This window comes from Orbicella franksi, chromosome 13, assembly GCF_964199315.1.
Source record: "Orbicella franksi chromosome 13, jaOrbFran1.1, whole genome shotgun sequence".
NCBI classification, from domain to species: Eukaryota; Metazoa; Cnidaria; class Anthozoa; order Scleractinia; family Merulinidae; genus Orbicella; species Orbicella franksi.
Window position 1 is genome coordinate 9,230,604 of NC_138157.1, and position 26,236 is coordinate 9,256,839.

The 26,236-nt window shown below is 38.7% G+C and overlaps 2 long non-coding RNA genes across 4 annotated transcripts in view; one reads left to right on the top strand and one right to left on the bottom strand.

Moving 5' to 3' along the window:
- Positions 1–26,236, bottom strand: part of LOC145464996 (uncharacterized) — a 52,455-nt gene that overhangs the window by 11,046 nt on the left and 15,173 nt on the right. The window lies entirely within an intron of this gene.
- On the top strand, positions 14,169–19,661 carry LOC145465508 (uncharacterized). The gene is made up of 2 exons (XR_014041624.1): positions 14,169–15,415; positions 18,283–19,661. It is a non-coding gene; the product is annotated as an uncharacterized LOC145465508 (long non-coding RNA).

A 26,236-nucleotide genomic window follows, 5' to 3' on the forward strand; every position in this document is an offset into this window, starting at 1 on the left:
TTGTTGATTTACATAAAAAAAAGTCACGAAATATCACAGAAGAGAGAAGGGCCTTCTCATGACTAACTGCTTTATCGTGTGCTCGCCCTTCGTGAACAACCTAATATACATAATGCTGTGTTTTGTGAAAAAAGTTTTGGAAATGATCGAAAAAGATGTCGATCATTTTCAGAATGGGTCGGTCCACGAATTACATTGCTTGAAAGCCTGCCCCAAGTAAGCAAAGTTCATGTTCGTCCTCACGAGATAACAAATGAGCCATGTACTAGTTCAAACTACGAAAACACTAAAAAGAAACTATGACTAATGACTTAAAAACAAACTATGATGCTGAGACGAACAACTCAGATGTTGAAAAAATCAAAAATCGTCGTAAGCAGAACTTACAAGATGAGGCAAACAACATGCAATTGGATAAAGAGGATACTCAACGAAGCAACTTGAATAGAAAACATCTAAGCGTAACTCTTGTGTTAAAATATCCTGATTCTTTTATTTGTTTTCATTGTGTTCAATCAGCTTGCTTGTTCTTATAGAACAGTTTCTATCAAATTAGGATCGCCCATGACAGTGCGACCTAGTTTCGTGATTTCGTGACAACGCGAGTGAGTTCCAAGTTTTCGTTATCATGTAGTTAGGTTTCAACATAAAGGAAGAAAACAAAAATAAAAAAAAAATAAAGGAAGAAAATAAGTAAACAGGCCTAGTAAGCGACGTTTAGATCATTTCAGACGTTCTCTGAAACAATGTCACGCTCTACCTTGGATATTGTGACAAACCTAGAGAGTGTAGGCCTGGCACCCCACCCCCAGAGTAGCCTTGTTATTATATTCAAGATATACGTTCCCTCATGCGGAGCAAAAACAGACGGCTTTCTTTGATAATTTGGGATTTCATCAATAATGAATGAACTCATATAACTTATAACTGTTTTCGATACAGAGTCCTAAGATATCTATTTTATTGGCTCTTTCGCCTGTTCCAAATTCTTTTTTTGGCTCGAAAGTAGAAAAAAAACTCTATTTTCAAAACAGTGTTAAGTTATTTTGCTATCTTCGTCTAAGATAACAAAAACCAACGCACCGAAACTGTCGTTCGGTCTAATGAGTGAAAGGCGCCCGTATGATCCGTTTATGATGATTGGTTTCTATTTCAGTAATAACAAACTAAGATATCAAGGTCGCCATGGATCATCAGCTGGATTCCTTCGAACAACAGGCAAGAAATTAAAGTCAATTTTTTTTACTGATTTTTTTTTCAATTTTTCTCAAAGTATTGGATACACTTCTGACAAATTTCAAATATTTGTAAGACTGCACCAGGCAGGTGCTTATTAGAGTAACAAATAACTATATAGCGTATACAGCAAAAATTCGTGAGGCAGGCTTGAGATCAGGAGGTCAAAGATCTGCGCCAGTAATTGGTTGAAAAAATGTAAACCAATCAATGGGTGTTCCAAGTTTGCTTGACGGGTCTAATTTCTGAGAAATCTCGAATAGTTCAGCTCAACACTGCAGACGCCATCAACATTCAACGCCGAGAAAGCACACTCCAAAGTCATACGCAGCAGATACGAGTAATGGCAGTGGTACTGAAGCTGATTTCCAAATCGATCGTATGCAGTTGGCTTGAATATAGAGTAGTTAAAATAACAGTGATACCCTGTCACCGTGCTCAGAGATTCCTATCAAACAGCCAGGAGTTGAAGCAAACAAAAAGGTCTGACAAGATCATATTCTTTGCAACAATCATCGACCACGTAAATGATATGCACAACGCGGCTGTCCCCTATGAACAGGGATGAGACCTGTATCACTGATCCTCGCTCAGTTAACAAATCCTGTGAAGTATGGTGTATGGCCTCTTTTTTCGCGAGAGGTATGTTATTTGCATGCATGTGCAAAACAGGTCGATTTATTAATCTGGAAATACAGGAAGACTCTTCACTAAGCATTATGCTTGTTATTCAAATAGGTAGACACGAGGAGCGGAGACTGGGGGAAAACTTTCGTCCTTTAACTTTCAATGTTTTGAACGACACGCATGTAAATGCGCGTGGTTCTGCCTCCATTGAAGACGTTAAACGAGGTAAAAGGAAATAACAATCCATTTAATTCCTGAAAATAATATCACGAATGTCATGTTTGTCTACCACATTTGACGTTTCGTCTCTTCATCTCTTTGTCTTCGGTTTTTCTTGTAACAAGTTTGTTGACTGAAAGAAGAAACGCCATGTGCCTTTGTTCTTCATAGCTGACAAGGATAGCTGGCAAGCAAGAAGGGTGAGAAACATCTTGGTGTGGAAAGCGAAGTAGAATAGGAGTGGAAGCATCTGTACACGCCGATGTAAGTACTAATAAAGTGAAGTATAGGTTGTGATCTTTGCTACCCAAAAGCATGCCACGTTTTCGCTCGTTAGGTTATTGAATCGTCACGAATCTCACATCTCTCCTTTTTCGAAAACAACTAGTTCTACAGTTTTGCTTTGAAATGTTCGTGAACAACCTTAAAAACATCTTAGTACGACAACCATAGGTATCCCTTGATTTTGATTTCTTGTTTTTTTTTTTATCCCATATACTACCCATATTTTATATTTACTCTTACAGACCCGTTTTAACGGAGATGATCATCTTGGTCGTTGTTTTCGTGGACGCAACACTGGGTACATTCTTTGTAATAGTCCACATAATCAGGTAATTCACGGGCTTAAAATAGTTTCTACACTCGAATTATCAAAATCCGTTTGAAAATATTCAGGTCAATTTTGAATTGACTTCAGTATCACCACTTCCTGTTAACAAATCTAATTAACTTGTCATCATTCATGGTCTCTGAAGTGTACTTTTCCTGCCCACATTTACAATAGTATAGTACTTTCATTTATTCTATTTGTCTAAAACGTCCAATAATAACAGTCATCAGCTCCCCTTTAGGAGATTACGTGTATTTACCACAATAACATCCTTCGTATATCCACAGGCTTGGCCTTTTTCGACTTGGTTACTTTTGTTTCAAAAAGCTGTTGCTAAAATTGTTGGAGAGACTTATTTCTTTACTCCTTGACACAGGTACCAAAACCAACAATGGGCAGGAATTCAAGACTTTGTGAGTATATTTGTTTGCCTCTTATAAAAATATGTACTTATCTATGCTTACAAAGTAAATTACACAATTTAAAAATTATTGAATTTGCTGTTCATCGTTTAATATCAAAATGTAATATACTATAGTTACGGTTTACCACCACAGTGATACCAGATGGTCCTTTAGAAAAATATGTCTCTTAAAAAAATATGCACTTATTGATGCTCACATACTACGTTATAAAACTTGAAAATTATAAGACTTGCTACCCGCTGTCTACTATTAAAGTTTACGATGTTACTTAATGCTCATATAGTCTCCCGTTTCATGTAGTAGTCCATCACTCTCCATCCCAACGCCTTATCAACTCTCCCTGGTACTGATCAGCTGTCTTTAGCACTCATCAACTGTCCTTAGCACTAATTAACTGTCCGTAGCACAGAACATCTGTCCCTAGCACTCATCATCTCTCCATAATACTGATTAACTGTCCTTAGCACTGATCAAAGCTCCTTAGCACTGATCAACTGTCCTTAGCACTAAACATCTGCCCTTAGTAGTGTTCAACATTCCCTAGCCCAGATCAACTGTTCCTACGATCATCATCTGTCCCTACCAAAGATCAACTGTCCTTAGCACCTATCATCTGTCCATAGCACTCATCATCTGTCCCTAGTACTTATCATCTGTCCCTGGCACTCACCATCTGCCCCTAGGACTCATCATTTGTCCCTGGCACTCATCATCTGTCCCTAGCAATTATCATCGGTCCCTAACACTCATCTTCTGTACCTGGCACCCATCATCTGTCACCAGCACTCATCTGTCCCTAGCAGTAATCGTCTGTCCCAAACAATAATCATCTGCCCCTAGCACTCATCATCTCTCCCTCGCACTCATTATCTGTCCCTAACACTTATCATCTGTCCCAAACACTCATCATTTGTCAGTAGCACTCATCGTCTGTCCCTAACACTCATGTTCTTACCTAGCACTAATCATCTGTACCTAGCACTAATCATCTGTACCTAGCGCTCATGTCTCTAGCACTTAGCATGTCCCTAGCACTCATCATCTGTCCCTAGCACTCATCACCTGTCCCTAGTATTCATCATCTGTCCCTACTACTAGTGATCTGTCCCTAGCACTTATCATCTGTCCTTCGCACTCATCATCTGTCCCTAGCATTCAGCATTTGTCCCTAACACGCATCATGTCCCTAGAACTTATTATCTGTCAATAGCACTCATCATCTGTCCCTAGCAAGTACCATCTGTCTCTAGCACTCATCATCTCTCCCTAACATTCAGCATCTGTCCCTAGCACTCATCATCTATACCTGGCACCCATCATTTCTCACCAGCACTCATCTGTCCCTAGCAGTAATCATCTGTCCCAAACACTAATCATCTGCCCCTAGCACTCATCATCTCTCCCTCGCACTCATCATCTGTCCCTGACACTTATCATCTGTCCCAAACACTCATCATCTGTCAATAGCACTCATCGTCTGTTCCTAACACTCATGTTCTGTACCTAGCACTCATCATGTCCCTAGCACTCATCATCTGTATCTAGCACTCATAATCCGTACCTAGCATTCATCATCTGTACCTAGCACCCATCATCTGTACCTAGCACTCATCATCTGTCCCTAGAACTCATCGTCTGTCTCTAGCACTCATCATCTGTCTCTAGCACTCATCATCTGGACCTAGCACTCATCATCTCTCCTAGCATTTATCAACTGTCCCTAGAACTCATCACGTGTCCCTAGTACTCATCATCTGTACCTCGCACTCATCATATGTACCTAGCACTCATCACCTGTCGCTAGCACTCATCATCTGTCCCTAGCACTCATCATCTCTCCCTAGCATTTAGCATCTCTCCCTAGCATTCAGTATCTGTCCGAAGCAAGCATCATCTGTCCCTAGCACTCATCATCTGTCCCTAGCACTTATCATCTGTACCCAGCACTCATCATCTGACCCTAGCACTCATCATCTGTACATAGCATTCATCATCTGTACCAAGCATTCATCATATGTACCTAGCACTCATCATCTGTCCCTACCACTCATCACCTGTCTCTAGCACTCATCATCTGTCTCTAGCACTCATTATCTGTACCTAGCATTCATCATCTGTACCAAGCACGTATTAACTGTCCCTAGAACTCATCACTTGCCCCTAGCACTCATCATCTGTACCTCGCACTCATCATCTGTCTCTAGACACTAATCATCTGTCCATAGCACTCATCATGTCTCTAGCACTCGTCATCTGTCTCTAACACTCATTATCTGTACCTAGCATTTATCATCTGCACCAAGCACTTATTAACTGTCCCTAGAACTCATCACTTGTCCCTAGCACTCATCATCTGTACCTAGCACTCATCATCTGTCCCTAGAACTCATCGTCTGTCTCTAGCACTCATCATCTGTCTCTAGCACTCATCATCTGGACCTAGCACTCATCATCTCTCCTAGCATTTATCAACTGTCCCTAGAACTCATCACGTGTCCCTAGTACTCATCATCTGTACCTCGCACTCATCATATGTACCTAGCACTCATCACCTGTCGCTAGCACTCATCATCTGTCCCTAGCACTCATCATCTCTCCCTAGCATTTAGCATCTCTCCCTAGCATTCAGTATCTGTCCGAAGCAAGCATCATCTGTCCCTAGCACTCATCATCTGTCCCTAGCACTTATCATCTGTACCCAGCACTCATCATCTGACCCTAGCACTCATCATCTGTACATAGCATTCATCATCTGTACCAAGCATTCATCATATGTACCTAGCACTCATCATCTGTCCCTACCACTCATCACCTGTCTCTAGCACTCATCATCTGTCTCTAGCACTCATTATCTGTATCTAGCATTCATCATCTGTACCAAGCACGTATTAACTGTCCCTAGAACTCATCACTTGCCCCTAGCACTCATCATCTGTACCTCGCACTCATCATCTGTCTCTAGACACTAATCATCTGTCCATAGCACTCATCATGTCTCTAGCACTCGTCATCTGTCTCTAACACTCATTATCTGTACCTAGCATTTATCATCTGCACCAAGCACTTATTAACTGTCCCTAGAACTCATCACTTGTCCCTAGCACTCATCATCTGTACCTCGTACTCATCATCTGTCTCTAGACACTAATCATCTGTCCATACCACTCATCATCTGTCCCTAGCAGTGATCATTTGTCCCTAGTACTCATCATCTGAAACTAGTACTCATCACCCGCCTCTAGCACTCATCATCTCTCCCTAGCACTCATCATGTCTCTAGCACTCATCACCTATCTCTAGCACTCATCATCTGTCTCTAGCACTCATCATCTGTACCTAGCACTCATCATCGGTACCAAGCAATTATCAACTGTCCCTAGAACTCATCACTTGTCTCTAACACTCATCATCTGTACCTCGCACTCATCATGTCCCTAGCACTCATCATCTGTACCTAGCACTCATCAACTGTCTCTAGCACTCATCATCTGTCTCTAGCACTCATCGTCTGTACCTAGCACTTATCATGCGTCCCTAGCACTCTCAGCCGTCCCTAGCATTCACCATCTGCACCCAGCACTTATTATCTGTTCTAACACACATCAACTGTCCCTAGCACTCATCATTTGTACCTAGCACTCATCATTTGTACCTACTACTCATCATGTCCCTAGCACTCATCATCTGTATCTAGCACTCATCATCTGTATCTAGCACTCATCATCTGTCCCAAGCAATTATCAAATGTCTCTAGCACTCATCATCTGTATCTTGCACTCATCATCTTCCCTAGCACCCATCATCTGTCCATAGCACTCACCATCTGTACCTAGCACTCACCATCTGTACTTGGCACTCATCATCTATACCTAGCACTCATCATCTGTACCTGGCACTCATCATCTGTACCTAGCACTCATCATCTCTCTCTAGCATTCAGCATCTGTCCCTAGCACGCATCATCTGTCCCTAGCACTCATCATCTCTCCCTAGCATTCAGCATCTGTCCCTAGCATTCAGCATCTGTCCCTAGCACGCATCACCTGTCCCTAGCACTCATCATCTGTACCAAGCACTTATCAACTGCTCCTAGAACTCATCACTTGTCCCTAGCACTCATCATCTGTACCTCGCACTCATTATCTCTATCTAGAAGTCATGATCTGTCTCTACCACTCATCATCTGTCCCTAGAACTCATCATCTGTACCTAGCACTCATCATCTGTACCAAGCAATTATCAACTGTCCCTAGAACTCATCATTTCCCCCTAGCACACATCATCTGTACCTAGCACTTATCATCTGTCCCTAGCACTCATCAGCTGTCCCTAGCATTCATCATCTGTACCTAGCACTTATTATCTGTATCTAACACACATCAACTGTTCCTAGCACTCATCACCAGTACCTAGCACTCATCATTTGTACCTACTACTCATCATCTGTCCCTAGCACTCATCATCTGTCTCTAGCACTCATCATCTGTCTCTAGCACTCGTCATCTGTATCTAGCACTCATCATCTGTCCCAAGCAATTATCAACTCTCTCTAGCACTCATCATCTGTATCTTGCACTCATCATCTTCCCTAGCACTCATCATCTGTCCATAGCACTCACCATCTGTACCTAGCACTCATCACCTGTACCTAGCACTCATCATCTGTACTTGGCACTCATCATCTGTATCTAGCACTTATCCTCTCTCCCTAGCATTCAGCATCTGTCCCTAGTACGCATCATCTCTCCCTAGCATTCAGCATCTGTCCCTAGTACGCATCATCTCTCCCTAGCATTCAGCATTTCTCCCTAGCATTCAGCATCTGTCCCTAGCACCCATCACCTGTCCCTAGCACTCATCATCTGTACCAAGCACTTATCAACTATCCCTAGAACTCATCACTTGTCCCTAGCACTCATCATCTGTACCTCGCACTGATCATCTGTATCTAGAAGTCATGATCTGTCTCTACCACTCATCATCTGTCCCTAGCACTCATCATCTGTACCTAGCACTCATCATCTGTACCTGGCACTCATCATCTGTACCTAGCACTCGACAGCTGCACCTGGCACTCATCATCTGTCCCTAGCACTCATCATTTGTACTTTGCACTCATCATCTGTAACTTGCACTCAGCATCTGCACCTGGCACTCATCATCTGCACCTAGCACTCATCATTTGTTCCTAGCACTTATCATCTCTCCCTGGCACTCACTATCTGTACCAAGCACTCATCAGCTGTATCTAACACTCATCATCTGTCGCTAGCACTCATCATATATACCTGGCACTCATCATTTGTCCCTAACACTCATGATCTGTACCTAGGACTTATGATCTGTCCCTCACACTTATCATCTAAACACAGCACTCATCATCTGTCTGTAACACTGATCATCTGTACCTGGCACTCATAGTCTGTACCTAGCACTCATAATCTGTATCTAGCACTCATCATCTGTACCTAGCACTCATCATCTGTACCTAGCACTCATCATCTGTACCTAGCACTTATCATCTGTCCCTAGGACTCATCAGCTGTCCCTAGCACTCATCATCTGCACCTAGCACTTATTATCTGTATCTAACACACATCAACTTTTTCTAGCACTCATCACCTGTACCTAGCACTGAAAATCTGTCCCTAGCACTAATCAACTCTTCCCAGCAGTGATCATTTTTATCTAGCACTCGCCATGTCTCTAGCACGCATCAACCGTCGCTAGCACTCATCATCTGTCCCTAACACTTACCATCTGGCCCTAGCACTCATCATCTGCCTCTAGCACTCATCATCTCTCCCTAGCACTCATCATCTTTCTCTAGCACTCATCATCTGCCCCTAGCACTCATCATGTCTCTAGCACTGAATATCTCCCTAGCACTCATCAACTGTCCCAAAAACTAATCAACTGTCCCTAGCACTGATCACCTGTCCCTAAGACTGATTAAGTGTTCCTAGCGTGATCCCTTGTCCCTTGCACTGAACATTTCTATCTAGCACTTATATTCTGGCCCTAGCACTCATTATCTCTCCCTAGCACTCATCATCTTTCTCTAGCACTCATCATCTGCCCCTAACACTCATCATGTCTCTAGCACTCATTATCTCTCCCTAACATTCATCGTCTGTCTCTAGCTTTCATCACCTGTCCCTAGCACTCATCATCTCTCCCTGACACTGATCAATTGTCTCTAGCTCTGAATATCTCCCTAGCTCTGAATATCTCAACTGTCCCTAACACTGATCAACTGTCCCAAAAACTAATCAACTGTCCCTAGCACTGATCACTTGTCCCTAAGACCGATTAAGTGTTCCTAGTGTGATCCCTGCACTGTTTATCTGTCCCTCGCACTGAACATTTCTATCTAGCACTGATCATCTGTCCCTAGCACTCATCATGTCCCAGCACTGATAATCTGTTCCTAGCATTCATTATCTGTCACCAGCACTGATCATCTGTTCCTAGGACTGTACATCTGTCCCTAGACTATGACTGAACATTTGTCCCTAGACTAGGACTGAACATCTGTCCCTAGACTAGGACTGTACATCTGTTCCTAGACTAGGACTGAACATCTGTCCCTAGACTAGAACTTAACATCTGTCCCTAGACTAGGACTGATCATCTGTCCCTAGACTAGGACTGAACATTTGTCCCTAGACTAGGACTGAACATCTGTTCCTAGACTAGGACTGTGCATCTATTCCTAGACTAGGACTGAACATCTGTCCCTAGACTAGGACTGATCATCTGTCCTTAGACTAGGACTGAACATCTGTCCCTAGCACTCACTCATCCATCCCTCCATCCATCCATCTGTGCACCCGTGCATCCATGCATCCATCTGTCCTCAGCACTTATCAACTGTCCATAGATGATGAGTGCTAGGGACAGTTGATCAGTGGTGGGGGCAGCTAATGAGTGCTAGGGACAGTTGATCAGTGCCAAGGGCAGATAAGGAGTGCTAGGGATTGTAGATCAGTGCTAAGGACAGATGTTCAGTGTTAAGGACAGTTGATCAGTGCTAGGGACGGCTGAGGAATCCTATAGACAGTTGATCAGTGTTAAGGGCAGATGTTCAGTGCTAGGGACAGATGATGAGTATTAAGGACAGTCGATAGTGGTAGGAACAGTGCTAAAAACAGTTGTTCAATGGTAAACACAGGTGCTCAGTGCTACGGACAGATGATCGGAGCTAAGAACAGTTGATCAGTGCTAAGGACAGGTGATCAGTGCTAAGGAGAGCTGATCAGTACCAGGGAGAGTTGATAAGGGATTGGGATAGAGAGTGATGGGCGACTACATGATACGGGAGACTATAGGGCATACTGGCACGAAGTATATACCAAAAACATTTTGGCATCAAGATTCGTATTCTGTAACAAGACAAGAATGTTTAAGAAAATAATAGCTTTAGTTTAAAGTGAACTTCGTGAACTTGAGTTTATGAAACAGTTTCATCTTCATTAAAACAATTTGTAGAAACGTTGAAATTTCATCCTTCAAACAAGGGTGTCTCGGGTTACAACTTTGCTTTTCACTGAAAACGTTATTTAACGAAAATGTATTTACAAAATTAGCAGAACGTTTTATATATGTTTTTAAAATTAGATTTAAATGTGTAACTTCAACAAAAGTAGGGGCCTCGGTTTCATATAGTTTCCATATAGTTTCATAGCCAGTGGTAAAATTGGGAAGGAGATGAAGTAACATAAACAAATATCGATAAAATGATGTGATTGCTCAATAAATAACTACGTAGTTGCCATGACAGTCATAGTTGTTGGTAAATGGTCACAGTGACCTAAAACAAGCTGTAATGGCAAATGTAGTATCATTAGGTACCAAAGAATAAACCCTTTTTTTTTCTACAGGTACCAGATGAACTGTAAAGTTTTCATCCCAAACATTAGTCTATGAAAGAAACGTATTATTTAAGTATTTATTCTCTGAATTATCGGTTGTAAACATGGGAATATTATTTACTATTTATTTGGCAATCATGTTTTGATTGTATTTGCCTATATCAGACTATTAAAGTTGTGTCTTCTAATAAGATGTGATGTACTTTTTGAACCAGTACCCTCAGTACCTCAGTGTTCCTTGGTAATTGTATTGTTTAAAGATAATTTAAGAAACAAAGACAGAAACCAGTAGATAATGGCAAGGGGTGACAGGCCGCACAATCTCCACCTGTGTGAATCATTTGAAAACCTTTCATATTTTCGCTCTAACGAGCAGATCTTTCAAGGATTTTGCTTTCTTAAAAGATATGATAGGTTGACAGAGGAGGAGATACATACTCAAGGAACCAGCTTGCTCCAGCGTGGCAGCATTCCAGGCGGTTCTCTTGTTTGGCTAAGTCGTCCATGATTCACCGCCCTACAGCAGGGTTTAGAGGAGACACACCTGTTACACCTTCAGTTTGGTGTTCAAGGTCAGCTGGTTATTGTCCCACACTCTCTTGCTCAGTTTGGCCAAATGATCAGCAGCTTTAGCAACGCGCTTGTAGATTTCCCTGTCGAGCAAAACGTTACTAATGATGGTAGCGCCCAGATAAGTGAAGTAGTCAGTGACTTCAAGCACTTCCATGCCAATGCTGAATGATGGTAGTGCCGGGACGTCCTGAACCATGACATCTTTGTGAGATAAATGAAGGCGATGTACTTGGAGTTATATCTAGCAATGATGCGTTTTTCGCCCAGTAGCTTCCATTCCATCAGTGCGTTTAATTCTTTATCTGACATGATGATCGCAACGCCTTTTCCGAAATAGTTGTCCTCCTCAACATGTGCCCAGATCTTTCCTTGATCATTCCTGAACTTGTCCATCTTGCTTCACTTATCCTGATGATGCTCATTCAGTATCTCTCCACCCCTTCACGACTTGAGCCAGCTTGCTTGTCTGACGCATAGTATATACATCCAGCATCCAGCTCTGATCTTCTCCTTTGGCAGGAGAAACTCAGCTCTCGAGATGCTGGTTCCCAGCTGGGTTTAGACCCGTCATTGGTCCAGTTGCTTGAATCGTGTTGCTTCTACTGCCATAGCTTTTTTATGGGCAAGGGCTTTCCGCCTTACGCCCAACCGCCAAACTGGAGGACCAGGATGTCTAATTTTGTCTGGCCTCTCACCCTTGACCTGTGCTGCATGGTTGAACCTGCTGGGGGTACATAAGCTCCCCTGGTAAGCTCCAGGGGTCCCAACGGCACAGAAGCTACAATACCAAGGGCAAGGTATAGACACCACAATGGCGGACTCATACCTTCCATTGACTAGTAACTGATAATCGTTATGAATAATGCATTTCATGCTCCATTCATGACAAGTTGAATATTAAAAAGCTTCCGGTAGAAAAAAGATGGACGAATTAACATAATTTGAAGGGATGTAACTGAAAGTTTATGTCATTTCCCGAAATAGCCACGTTTTATTTAAAATCTCAGTTAAAAGCTTAACTTTCAAAATCAACCACCATAAGTATATTGGATTACAAAAAGAATCCAGGAAACACACTAACTAAATTAGTAGTAATCAGAGATTAGGGATGTGCGTTCGATACCAGAGGTAGGAAGGGGGTACTCTAGGAATTTGTCAATAGGGTGTGTTCCTAAGAACATGGGTTATAGCAGAGGATATTCAGTATTTGGACATCTGATTGTAGGTTGGGCACCAGAAATACCTTTGCTACTACATTTAAATAAAAAACCAGAAACTCGATTATTTTTATGTCAAGATACCCGATTGTCTACGAAATTCTGATTCCTATATCCAAAGTAGGAAAGGCATACCCTTGACAGCAGCGCATACTTAAGTCCATTTATGTCATTTCCCTTCCAGGTTTTCCGAGTTGTGTATTTTTCGGGGTATTGTTTAACTCGTATGTCCTTCAATTTATTAGCATTAAATGCCACATTACTATAAACGGTGCATCGTTTAGTAAGGTTAAGTACAGTGTATAACTATAGAAAAGAATAACAGTAAATTGAACTTTATTTCCAAATATGAACGTTTTTAACTTACGTTTAAGCTTACAAGTAAGCTTTTAATAGATCAATTAAGCTTTATACCAGCAGTGAAATTCCTTGAGCGGTCAACTATCATAAATGCTTCACAATTTACTAACATTTCATTCTGATATAAAACTGTGATTGCAGTTTTAGGGAATAATTTCAACCTAGTAAACGAATTTCGGGATGGAAACATTTCCATTTTTTTCTTTCAAAGCGTATGCTTTAGATACCAACTAAGTATAATCAGTGAGGCACCTCTTTGGATTATAATAGTTCATGCAAAGAGCTGATTTATTTCTAGACACTATGCGTTACACGCAATATGAAGAATATACACCGCTATTCTAGATGCATTTAGCGAGCGAATTAATTCATAAACTGCATTTGGTATTTGGTTGGAAAGTATGTTCCAATATTTTTCTACAAAGTCAGGATGTTTCGTATTTGTTTTGCGTTCCTGAACGACACAACCAAAAATCGTCAACCTTCAAGTGAGAAACACCAATTTATAGCAGTCATTGTAACAAAGGTCAAAACGAACATGTCTGAGACACTGGAAAAGTTGAAAATTTACATGGACATGTCAATTGTAATTTACAGTATGTAAATCTTGATTTACATTCTTTGTAAATTACAATTTACATGTTAGGGTTTTGTAAAATAAAATTACAGGAAATTTACAGCTTTTAGTACAGCATGTAAATGTTCTGTAAATAGTGATTTACATTGTCTTTGTCGACAATGATCATTTGAAGAACATGTAAAAACTTGTAAAATATTTTACGCACTTTTACAGTATCTGGCTTTGTAAAAAACATGTAAATTGCTTTGCTAAACCATGTGAGGAACGTGTAAATAATTCAAGCGAATGCTGTAAAAAGTCTGGAAATGTTATGTTTGTAACCCTGTAAAAACCATGTAAATGAAAAAAGGGGGCCTGTAAGAAACATGTAAAAACCATGTAAATGAAAAAAAGGGGCCTGTAAGAAACATGTAAAAACCATGTAAATGAAAAAAGGGGGGCTGTAAGAAACATGTAAAAACCATGTAAATGAAAAAAGGGGGGCTGTAAGAAACATGTAAAAACCATGTAAATGAAAAAAGGGGGCCTGTAAGAAACATGTAAAAAGCATGTAAATGAAAAAAGGGGGCCTGTAAGAAACATGTAAAAACAATGTAAATGAAAGAAAGGGAGCCTGTAAGAAACACGTAAAAACCATGTAAATGGAAAACCTAGAAGTTGCACGGGTGCGACACCGCACTAACGAAGCTGTCTTCTTGTGAACTTTCCGCGCATCCACAACGACAAAATAAAACTAGAATTGTTACTGCACATGCAGGCGTCCCAAGCTTAGGTCTCTAGAAAAGAGAAAAATTAATTCTCGGACACGTACGTATTTATTCATGAAGGACCATGAAAGCGTCACGTGTTGTGTGAGTTCAAGACGGAAAGAGCCCTGGTGACCGAGTTTGAACTGACGCGGAGTTAGGTTAGGCAGGGAACCATAAGGAACACCCAACGACCGTTTCCTCTCGAATGCTTTTCAACGCTGTTTTAGGTTATCTGGTGTACTTTCAAAGCTCTGTAGGTTAATTTTAGGTTGCGCAAAAAAAATTTATCTGTTCGGTTATTCTAGAGGAGCTTGAGTATTCTCGAACTTATTAGGGCTTTTTTGTCCATTTCCCGAAAACGTTAGGTCTTATCGCCTTTCCGAAAATGATAGCTGACTTTTTTTCGGTACCCAAAATGACATTTTTAACAATCCGAAAACAACAAACATTAAACTTCTCATATCGCGAAAGTTCGAGGTCACAGTTGTGCCCCTGAACCGCTGAGAATGAACGAAATATCATCGATTTAGAGCGTTAAATATTCCGAAACATGCACATTCTACAAGTAAGATTAATACAACTAAGTCTGCCCTTGCATGTTCACTGTTTCTTTGTTTTTTGTTTTGTTTTGTTTTGGTGATTTCTACCGTTTTGTACTTTCATTGCCATCACTGTTATCCCAGTCCCTTTATAAGAGCATACCAGCCTTGTGATTGCCCGATCTCCAACAAGCAGGAATCAGCGGTCTTCATGTTAGGTACCAGGTTCTTTCGGTTCTCCCGCCATGTTTGGCAGTTCGTTGGAACTTGCATCGAACTCGAGCTCTGTTTTACCGGGCCAAAATCCACTCTACCTTCGCTTCGTCACCGTGCACGGTTTCAAGGCAAAGTTTACCTTTACCCAGAAGCTGAAGATAGCGATTACAGGCAACAAAAACAACAGGTAAGCAAGTTTTGCATAAATTGAACGAGCAGAGTAAAGTAACGTCAAGATACGTATACATTTCGTTTTGCCTTTGGTTGTGAATGTGTCATTATCAAGGAGAAGTTACATTGCTTGTGGAATCGACTTTGGTGATGTTTACCTGCCGTACATAAAGAGCTTTATTATCTGTTATTATCTGTTCTCGATAACTGAGCATGAGCATGCGACATTTGTTATTGGCTTATATGCACCTCATGATTCTTTCTGATGCATGCTCTTGTAAGGTTATGTTGCCCTCTGATGTGAATGCTACTAAGCTAAAATGTAATGTGCCATCTTCAGCAGAGAAATTTCTCTTATGCTAGAGTAAGTATTCTGAAGTTACTCAAGTGTCTACAGTTGTACCTACATGCAAGTTACAATATGCTGTTATACACAACTGTACATGGACATTGCACCCACTGGTGCTGATACTGTAGCAAGTTAAATGTTGTGGTATTTTCTTTCACAAAAAAAAAACACTATGATACTTTATGAAGAGGTATACATGTACCTCAAACTGTCGGGAAAACTACACAGGACTTGAAAAAAAGGAAGAGTAACTTGCCCAGGCAGGAAAATCTACTTGTCTTGGAGACACAGTATAGTCAATCGATTATTTCATAACAATCAATAGAAATTAGTCAATGATATCAGAAATCAATAAAAGGATTCGTCATGAGTCATCGATTGTGATCAAATTTTCAATAAGCATTATCAATTTTGCTGATACTAGCTTATCTTTTAAGCAACATTTAATAAGAAAGAAATGAACAAAAGATTTAAAGTGAAATATGAAATCATGAATACAACTGCATAAAAACATAACATTGTATCTCGTAAACAGAATATTTTGCTGGCATACATGTATCAGGGACTATGTTTTGGGGGTTTTTGGTAGTGCCTTTGAAATCTACATAAAAAAAGTTACAATCAAACACTGTGTTGAGGGACAATTTTTCTACAGTTTAGGTGAACTAACAAAGAGAGACCAACTTTCAATTGATTCTCTAATGACTGATAAATTTGGTAAAATCAAACTGATAACTTGAAACTTTTCTAGCATGTGAGTACGAATTTCTTTCAATTGATTGATAGCACTGATAACACTTACATTAATTTCAATTTATTGATTTATATCAATTTATGGATCAATTTCAATCGATTACCTTACCCTGGGATGACCAGAGAGCACTTTAGAACCCTGTCACAGCTGTACATTTTACTTGTACGAAATTGGGCTCGTACCAAATACATGTAGGTTTCATGTGTCATGCATCTGTTCATGCATCTGTAGCAGGGCAGGAAAAAAATTGTAAGTCACTTGCCCAGTGGGCCAGTCAATTTCAGTTTTCACTTGCCCCACTTAAATATTAGTTGCCAGTGTGGTGGCCAGTAAGGAAATCAGAGGACACATGAGAATGAAGTACACTCGGATTCCAAACTAATTCTTGCTTTCAACCTAATAATTAACTAATCTTTAGGTGTTAAGTTTTGAAATGGAATGACTGGAAATTATCATTTATCAAGCTGGCATTTTTAGTCAGACTCACAAGACTACTGACGCTACATTGTAATTTCACTTGCCCACTGGGCCACTGAACTTCTATTTTCGCTTGCCCAAGAGCAAAATTTACTTGGCTGAGGAAATCAGACCTGGATTTTTTCCTGCCTTGAGTAGATCACAGATAACATCAAAATGTGGTAAAAACCAAAAATAGTCGCATAAGCCATTACTAGAGTGTGTCACAGAATCTGTGAATTTTTCAGGTGTGTGTCACTGATGTTTTTACCACATTTTGATGTCTTCTGTGATCTATTACTGAACAGATCCACAACAACATAGAATCTGTCTGCTTCGTAATACATAACAAAGAAACAAAAACAAACTTTTATGACATCATCTGTACCTTTGTCCACCAATAGAGCATAAGTGCACGTAAGAAACAATCAAATTGTGCCTGCAAATAACTTGACTTATTATTTAAACATTGTTTGATAGGAGTTTGATTTATTGTCCATAATTATTACAATGTAGGAGATAGTGAACATTGAATAGTTACTGCCATGGATTTTGAGTTTAGTTCTTCTACATCCTCTGACATTCAGTGCCTTCCAATCAGAGATGCAAATTTTTTGTCACACAGTAGCTACAGATGTAGATGTATGATCTGTTTGATTGATGAATATTCAGGGCTCAAAATAATGGCCAGTCAACGGGCAATGTCTGGCCAGAATGGTGACTTGACTGGCCAAAAACTTCACTCGCCGGTCATGTTGACCAGTCATGTCATGTTGAGACGGTCACGTTGTTCATTCTTGAGTAAACAATCAAATCCCCAACTGTAAATCTGAGAGTTTTTATCTCTTTTTTATCATGACCTCTAATGAAAACATACACCAATGCATACATGTATCTGTTCGAACGGCTAAAGACCATTCGCTTGCTGTTTGTCATGCGTTCAAGATCGATAGGAATGCCATTCGAGCGACTGGGGTTAAATCTGTTCAGAAAAATATTAAGCCAATCTTTAAACGGTCTAGCAGTGACTGGAACAAACAAACTATATTTGTGGGTTTAATTTAGCTCACATTACGTGTACTTGATTTTTTCGTAAATATCTTGACCAGTCAGAAATGAGACGTGACCGAGCTAAAATTACTTTGGCCGGTTAACATGACCGGCTACAGTCCGATTTCAAATGTCACAGTATAAATTGGAATGATAAGAAACAAAATAATAACTCCAGTGTAAAATTCGCTGATTGATATCATACACAGAATTTGCTGATTCATACTCAGACATAACTTATCTTATTTAACGAAATGTTTTATGTTACTTGTAGGATGAAGTAAAATTGAGGGTGGTCAATACATGCATACTCCTTGGCATTGATGCTTGATCAGGAAAAAATCAGCCACTGAGAAGTCTACAGTACCTATGACTCTATAAGGGGTCCGAGGTCCATTTCTTGAAGGCCCTGGAAACTTTTTGGGCCCATAAAGCCATCTTTAATTGAGCTGTGTCTAAATACTAAGAGCTGTATATGTCTGAAACTTCTTGTGTGAAGGAAACCTCTGTTCATATTGAGAATAAGCGAATAAAACAGCTCTGTAAGCATAAGATTTCAGATTTTGGTATGGCTTTCTGGGTGCGAAAACTTTTTGGGACCTTCGAGAAATGGGCCCCTGGTGCATTACAGTCTAACATGGTGACCTTCAACACTCTCTGGCATAAATTCAACCACTTTAAACATTATTTTCAATGCTTTGAAGTATCACCTACACTGTACCTGTGTTAGTGAATTAGCATTAAATTTGAATATCTTAGATTGCTAGGTTGATACTTATTGTTCAATACAGCAGCTATAAGATTTCATCATAAAAAGCAACGGCTATGTTTACATACATGTAGTACCAGAACAATAATTTATTAACTTATGATGTGTTATGGGAACTATGGTACTAGATAGGCCTTTCAATTTCAACAGGTCCCTATGAATTTTTTTTTTTTACAGTACAGTTTTTTTTTATCACAAAAAGAAAAAGTAAAATTTTGAATATTGTTTACAGTGAATGTTTTGTCAGGGGTCCAAAATGTTTGTCCTGTTTGGATTCTGTGCAGTTTTGGAAAAAGAAGGAAACTGTGACTTTGTAAACATAGCCTAAAAGATGTCAGAAGCCTTGTTTTATGTTATGCAATGTAGTATTCCTTTGGCATGAATGTTTTTATGATGAATTTAAAATGTCAATCTCTATCTTGTGGTAAATGTTTTTTCTCCCTATTTTCTGTTATTTCAAAAGAACAATTCACTCTATGAAAAAAGTTGATCAATATTTCACACTTACATTGCAGTAATTTTCATAATAAGGTAAAGGTAAAGTCTGCATATGAGCCACGTGGCCCAACAGGCTGGAGCTTATCCCGCTTTCTGTAGCAGGAAGCGACTAGGACTATTTCTACTTCCCCTGGATGAGATGCCAGTCCATTGCAGGGTTACCCCACCATTAAATTCGCTGGTACCCACTTATACACCTGGGTGGAGAGGCACTGAGAGTAATGTGTGTTGCCCAGCAACACAACAGAATGTACCTGCCTAGGGCTTGAACCCAGACCGCTCGATCAGGAGTTGAGCTCACTACATGTAACTACGAGGCCATCGTGCCTCCCACATTTTTCATAATAATTATTAAGGCTAATTTAATCCTACATTAATTACTTAGTAAGAAAAGAACACTATTCATTCATTTTATGACAAAGGTATTATCATTATGTTACATTTGACTTTGTGAATTTAGTATATATTTAAGACAGGTATCCATTTGCAAACAATTTTAATTTAGTAATATGCCTAAATTGCAAAATTTTCACTTGTTGTAGCTGACAACAGTATAGTTCTTAATCATTTTACTATTTATGAATTAAATAGAGTTGAATATGACATCGTTTTGCACAATCTTGAAAAGTGCTTGAATTCGGTTAAAGGAGCTCAGTCATGGTATTTTAAGATATTTTGGCCATGCACAAAATTACATTTAAGTCGTCTTGTTATGGATAGAAAGAAAAGAAAACATGTTTTATTTGTTGCAATGTGTACATTGTAAACCTTATTCATGGCATATAAAAACTATTTGAATTTTACTGAGTTTGTTCTGATTGCAATAAATTTCTGATTCTGTATAAATTTGCATGTTTTCTACTATTATAATTAAGGTCAACAGATTTGATTACAATAAAACAGTACATTCCATGTATTTTTCTTCAAGTTATTATTTACAAGTTATTTATCGTACAGGGTTTCTGCCTCCCTTTTTCGATTTACATGTTATTTCCAGGCTCCCTTTTTACATTTCCAGGTTATTTCCAGGCTCCCTTTTTTGATTGACATGTTATTTACAGGCTCCCTTTTTCAATTTACAGGTTATTTGCAGGCTCCCTTTTTCAATTTACAGGTTATTTACAGGCTCCCTTTTTCAATTTCCAGGTTATTTACAGGCTCCCTTTTTCGATTTACATGTTATTTGCAGGTTCTCTTTTTCAATTTACAGGTTATTTACAGGCTCCCCTTTTCAATTTCCATGTTATTTGCAGGTTCCCTTGTTCGATTTCCATGTTATTTACAGGCTCTCTTTTTCCATTTACATGCTATTTACAGGCTCCCTTTTTCGATTTGCAAGTTATTTACAGGCTCCCTTTTTCGATTTACATGTTATTTACAGGCTCCCTTTTTCGATTTCCATGTTATTTACAGGCTCCCTTTTTCCATTTACATGTTATTTACAGGCTCCCTGTTTCGATTTCCATGTTATTTACAGGCTCCCTTTTTCGATTTACATGTTATTTACAGGCTCCCTTTTTCCATTTACATGTTATTTACAGGCTCCCTTTTACGAGTTACATGTTATTTACAGGCTCTCTGTTTCGATTTACATGTTCTTTATGGGCTCCTTTTTTGATTTCCATGTTATTTACAGACTCCCTTTTTCGATTTACACGTTATTTACAGGCTCCCTTTTTCGATTTACATGTTATTTACAGGCTCCTGTTTTCATTTTCCATGTTATTTACAGCCTCCCTTTTTTTATTTACATGTTGTTTACAGCCTCCCCTTTTTATTTACATGTTATTTACAGTATTATGGCAGCCTCCCTGTATTAAATTTACATGTTATTTACGGGTTTCCAGGTTGAATCACAAGAAATTTACAGGCTATTTACAGTATTTGCAGGCACAGTTTACATGTTATTTACATGATCTTAGCCCTTTGCTTTGAAACATTTACAGTGTTTTCTTCATCATTTACATGTTTCACTTGAAATATTTACATGTTTTTTACATGAAACCTCCAAAACATGTAAAAGGGGAAAAATCATGTAAATTAATCTTTACAGTCTCTTTTTGATTATTTACATGTTAATTACATGTTATTTACATACTCTGTAAATTTTCAACTTTTCCAGTGAGAAGCATTTCTTAAAATCTTTTTGCATGGCTTGTTCAAAGAAAGCAAACAACTTTTTCAACAGCCTATATCTTGTCATTTAAGAAATAGAAAACAAGTACCGTGTTTCTATCGAGTTTTAGTATAAATCTTCCAGCGATCTATCACGAATGCCGTCCTCTGATTGACTACATTACCCACTATTTAATTCAATTTTAATTCAAACTCTCACAAACGTTAATTTTACAGAGGTGTCAGAAAAAATAAAATACCTACTACCTCACTAGATATGTGTGACATATCATAGAATACATATCACTATCTATTCTGTGATAGATAGTCAGTGGCGTAGCAGGGTGCGCTTGTTAACAAAATGACGGCGGCTTCTTTGCGTTTTCGAGGTGTCTGTGAAGAGCATTTAGATAAAGTTTGGAACGACAAGTAGATTTATAACGCCTTCCAAACTAAAATGTGGTGTTCCAATTTGATAAAATTCAGAGTAAATACTAAGAACCACTTCAAAAATGGTTACTTTTTCGGTGTAAAATAGAAACCTGTCTCGGAGAAAAGTTATATTTACGTTGCAGGCTTGGAAGTTCCGTTGGAAATGAGTGCAAAATTGGCCTAAAGTGAAACGTGGAGCTTAGACGGAAGTCTATGATTGCCATTCAATTCCAAAGACGATTTTTGCAATATACTAAGAATCTTAAACTGGTGTTAAAACTCAGAGGAAAAGTTTCCCTGTTTGCAAGGAATTAAAAAATTCTTCCAAGCAATTTCCTATTCTTTATTTGAACTGAAATGTAATGTTTAAGTCACGCATAAGACACCAAATGATTTTTTTTAATTTCTTGTCTCGAGAGGTACCTCCATAGAAAACGATTCAAAATTTCTGATCCCCAAACAACACAAGAGAGGATTCAAAATTTCAAATCCCCCAAAGAACACTAGAAAGGGTTCAGAATTTCTGATCTCCCAAAGAACATTAGAAAAGGTTCAGAATTTCTGATCCCCCGAAGAACACTAAAAAGGGTTCAGAATTTCTGATCCCCCAAAGAACACTAGAAAGGGTTCAGAATTTCTGATCTCCCAAAGAACATTAGAAAAGGTTCAGAATTTCTGATCCCCCGAAGAACACTAAAAAGGGTTCAGAATTTCTGATCCCCCAAAGAACACTAGAAAGGGTTCAGAATTTCTGATCCCCTAAAGAACTCTAGAAAGGGTTCAGAATTTCTGATCCCCCAAAGAACACAGGAGAAGATTCAGAATTTCTGATCCCCTGCAAAGCCAGTGTTACATCCAATGTAGCCACATTAAATCATAACATTGAAGACAGGGTTTAGATCTTGCCGCCTGCCTGAACAATGTCTAATCAAAATATTTTTTCTTGATAACAATATTCAATTAAAAATTTTACACAAATATAGCATAATTCTTAACAGATTCCATACACTCAGATTATACTGAGAGTGATGAAGAACAAGTTTCTTCACAGCAGTCTATTAATATAAGTAACTGTAAACATCACACATTGTATTACAATGATCTATGCACTTCAAAATTACGGTAGCTGTAAGTCTAAAAAAACAATATCAAACAGTACCTAAGAGGATAGGAAAGTTCAGAATTGACCAAAAAAGTAAGATTACTCAAACTGCACAACTGTAGGCATAAATGCAAACTCTACTTTCTCTGTCAGAATTAGCTCACATTGTGTGAAGGAAAAATTTCTAACAATTTCTGTTTGCCATGGAAACAAGGCACCTCACTGTTATCAAACAAAAAGAGCATTCAGGAACACTACAGTACATTACAGGGATGACAATTAAAGACTGCAATTTACATGTACATTTAAATTTGCAGTTGATACGTTTAAGTGGGTCAATGTACTCTACATACATGTATACAGTGTCCTCCAAAAACCTGTTGTCATATAACAGCGGCCATGGACTTTAGCTTTGCCCAACATGTTTTTACATCTTCAATCTAACTTTTTGAGTGGGCTACCAGTTCATTCACACTTCAGTTACGCAACCAGTTTAACCATGCTCAAAGGAGAAGGGTGTGGGTAAAATTGTTTTTATAAACACCTGACAGATATGGATGCAAGTATTGTAGCTAATGCTACAAGCAATTCTATTCTTTCTTTTTAATTTGGCACACTCGTCTTGGAGATGTTTCCTGGTAGCTGGCAATAGTTTGCTGTCCTCAGTTAAAGAAGCCCTCCCAAAAACGATCATATCTTATTACTAGTTTATTACTAACTTCATGCTACTTACAACTATCTCATTCCTGGTTGACGGATGAAAATCTCTATCTTTTTTTCTATCCAAGAGGTTTTGTAGATAGAGGATAGCTATCTTTGGCATGGCTTATCCATCAGATAGTTAGGAAATAGATAGACTAGCTAAAAACTAGCTTCCTGTATAGCTATTCAACAGATACTTAGATGGCATAGCTATCCACTAACTTGTCTATCCAAAAACCACCACTACTGTAGTAAGCCAAAAACTAGGCTATCTGAAGACTAGTCCTTATATTGAACAATAAAACACTATCCTATCTGAAACCTACCTCTGCAGTAGTTAGTAAAAAGATAGCCTATCTGAAAACTACCCATCACTCATATCGCACTGTGATAACCTACCCAAAAGCCAGAGATAGTAAAAAGATAGCAGCCAATCTAAAAATTATCCATCACTCATGTACACGTAGCACTTTAATATTAACCTAGCCAAAAGCTTTCTTAGTCACAGGTGGTGAAAATATAGCTAACTATTGAAAACTCTTCATTACTCATTTTATATTGAACTTTGATACCTGCTCTTCAAATCCTAAACCTAAGTGAAATCACTGTATTTACATAGGAAAATGTATAAATAACTCATAGTTTTATTTAAACCTGCTACAGTTGTACATTAAAATTTAACACCAAAAACCAGGCACATCCAGATGCAAAAGGAGGACAAAATCTGGCTGGAAATGAGTTTCCATTATGTTGCAATTTATCACAAAACTTACTTAAATTTAAGATATATCTTTCAAAAATCCTGTTTGAAACATTTCTCAGCTACTTAAATTGGAGTCTAGTAAATGTTTACATTCTTCAGTAAATTTTCATGAAATGTAAACAGATTCGTGACCGGAAAAGCACAAAATATTCTTGAAATGAATTTCAAATTTCAATTACATTAATTTCTTCATGAAAGTATTTTTTTCAATTAATTTTATCCATGAATCATGTGTTTTTGAAATTATGGTAAGCCTTATGTACAAATTTCTGGAAGTGGTTAAAAGTAATTTTCCGTAACCTAGCTGTGAATTATATCTGCTGTTCTAAATAACCTCTATTTGCGTAACGAAATGCCAAATTATAAAAAACCTTTGAAATACTGCCCAATTAAAGAGAACTTCAACCACCCTAATGAAAATAACATCAGTCTTTTGCAACTCAAGTTATAAGTGGCAAACAAAAGGTCTTGATAATGTAATATGCACATCTAACATAACCTCAAGAGCACCACCATCAACCTGAAAATCAAAAAGGTGAAGGATGTTGCTTTTTGATATCTTGTGTTTTAGTTGTTGTATAATACATACATGTATGTCCACTTGATCCTAGACAAGATATACACTAGCTATACGAAGTATATATAAACTACATGAGAGAGCTCACATTTATTGCACTTATTGTACTTTTACAATGAATGATTTTCCCAACGCGAAATTGTTCGTATATTGTTGTGTTGAATACATTTGCTTTCATAACTCCTTTGGGAAATGAACATTTGCATTCACAAAATCAACAAGACTTAACAGTGTGTTAAAAAGCATCTGCATCTTCTGTAATCTTCCACGATCAATTTAACCGGCCAGAACGTTTCCAGTATTTCAAGAACCTTCACAAATTATGCAAGAAAATCAGTTTACCTTGGAAAGCTGCAGGGACCGTACCATAAGCTTTCTGTAAACCTGACGAGTGTAAGAGAAACCGCCACATGCGGGCAAATAGTTTGATTGCCATACTGTTTTGCCGACGAAACTTCATACTTTTCCACCTCTACTGGGATTTGACTCAACTGGAATAACAACGGACATCTGTAAACAATTTCTGACTGCTTTCCAACGTAGAGCAAGGCTATAAAATAACAGAGAGCTTTGTTATCGAATCCTAACAACATTCACCACGATCTTTGCCCGCCATTTTGGTGTTTCCGTTCGATCCCATAATCCTTCGGTGAATCTGATAAATGAATACTTTTGACCAGCAGATTCCCTTTCCAAAGGAGTCGGTTATTTGCGCGCAATTTCGAATCCAACCTTGTCAATAGCAGCAAGAAACATGGAATGATTTGTCCAAGTTCAAATGAGTATCTTGATTGCTTCGGTGAAAGAAAGGCAAGTCGCAGAAAAGTAAGTATATCATAATTGTTGCTCAACATTAAAGTTAGCTGCTCAATCTTTGAATCGAAATCAATGTTGTGGCTGAAGAAATTTCGTTGTTATATTTATTTCGCGATCACTGAAACACAAGAAAAACGTTTGTTCTCCTGATTTTATTAGCACCCGTAACGAGGAAATTATTCACACGCATTTCCTATGTATGAAATGCTTGCATAACAGCTTGTTAGTGTGCTTTTTGAAGAGGTCACTTAAAGTTTACACTGAATTGATTTGAAGCTACAGATCACGCTCGATACACTTCACTACCGCATTGCCTACATACTGCTCTTTATTCTTTACAAAAGAATACACTCCCGATCAATTGATTAATGAAAAACAATGTTAATTCTATCGCTATTTATAAAAATATTTAGCTTCAATTGCTTCATTGCAGAGCAGAGGGAAAAAAAGGCAA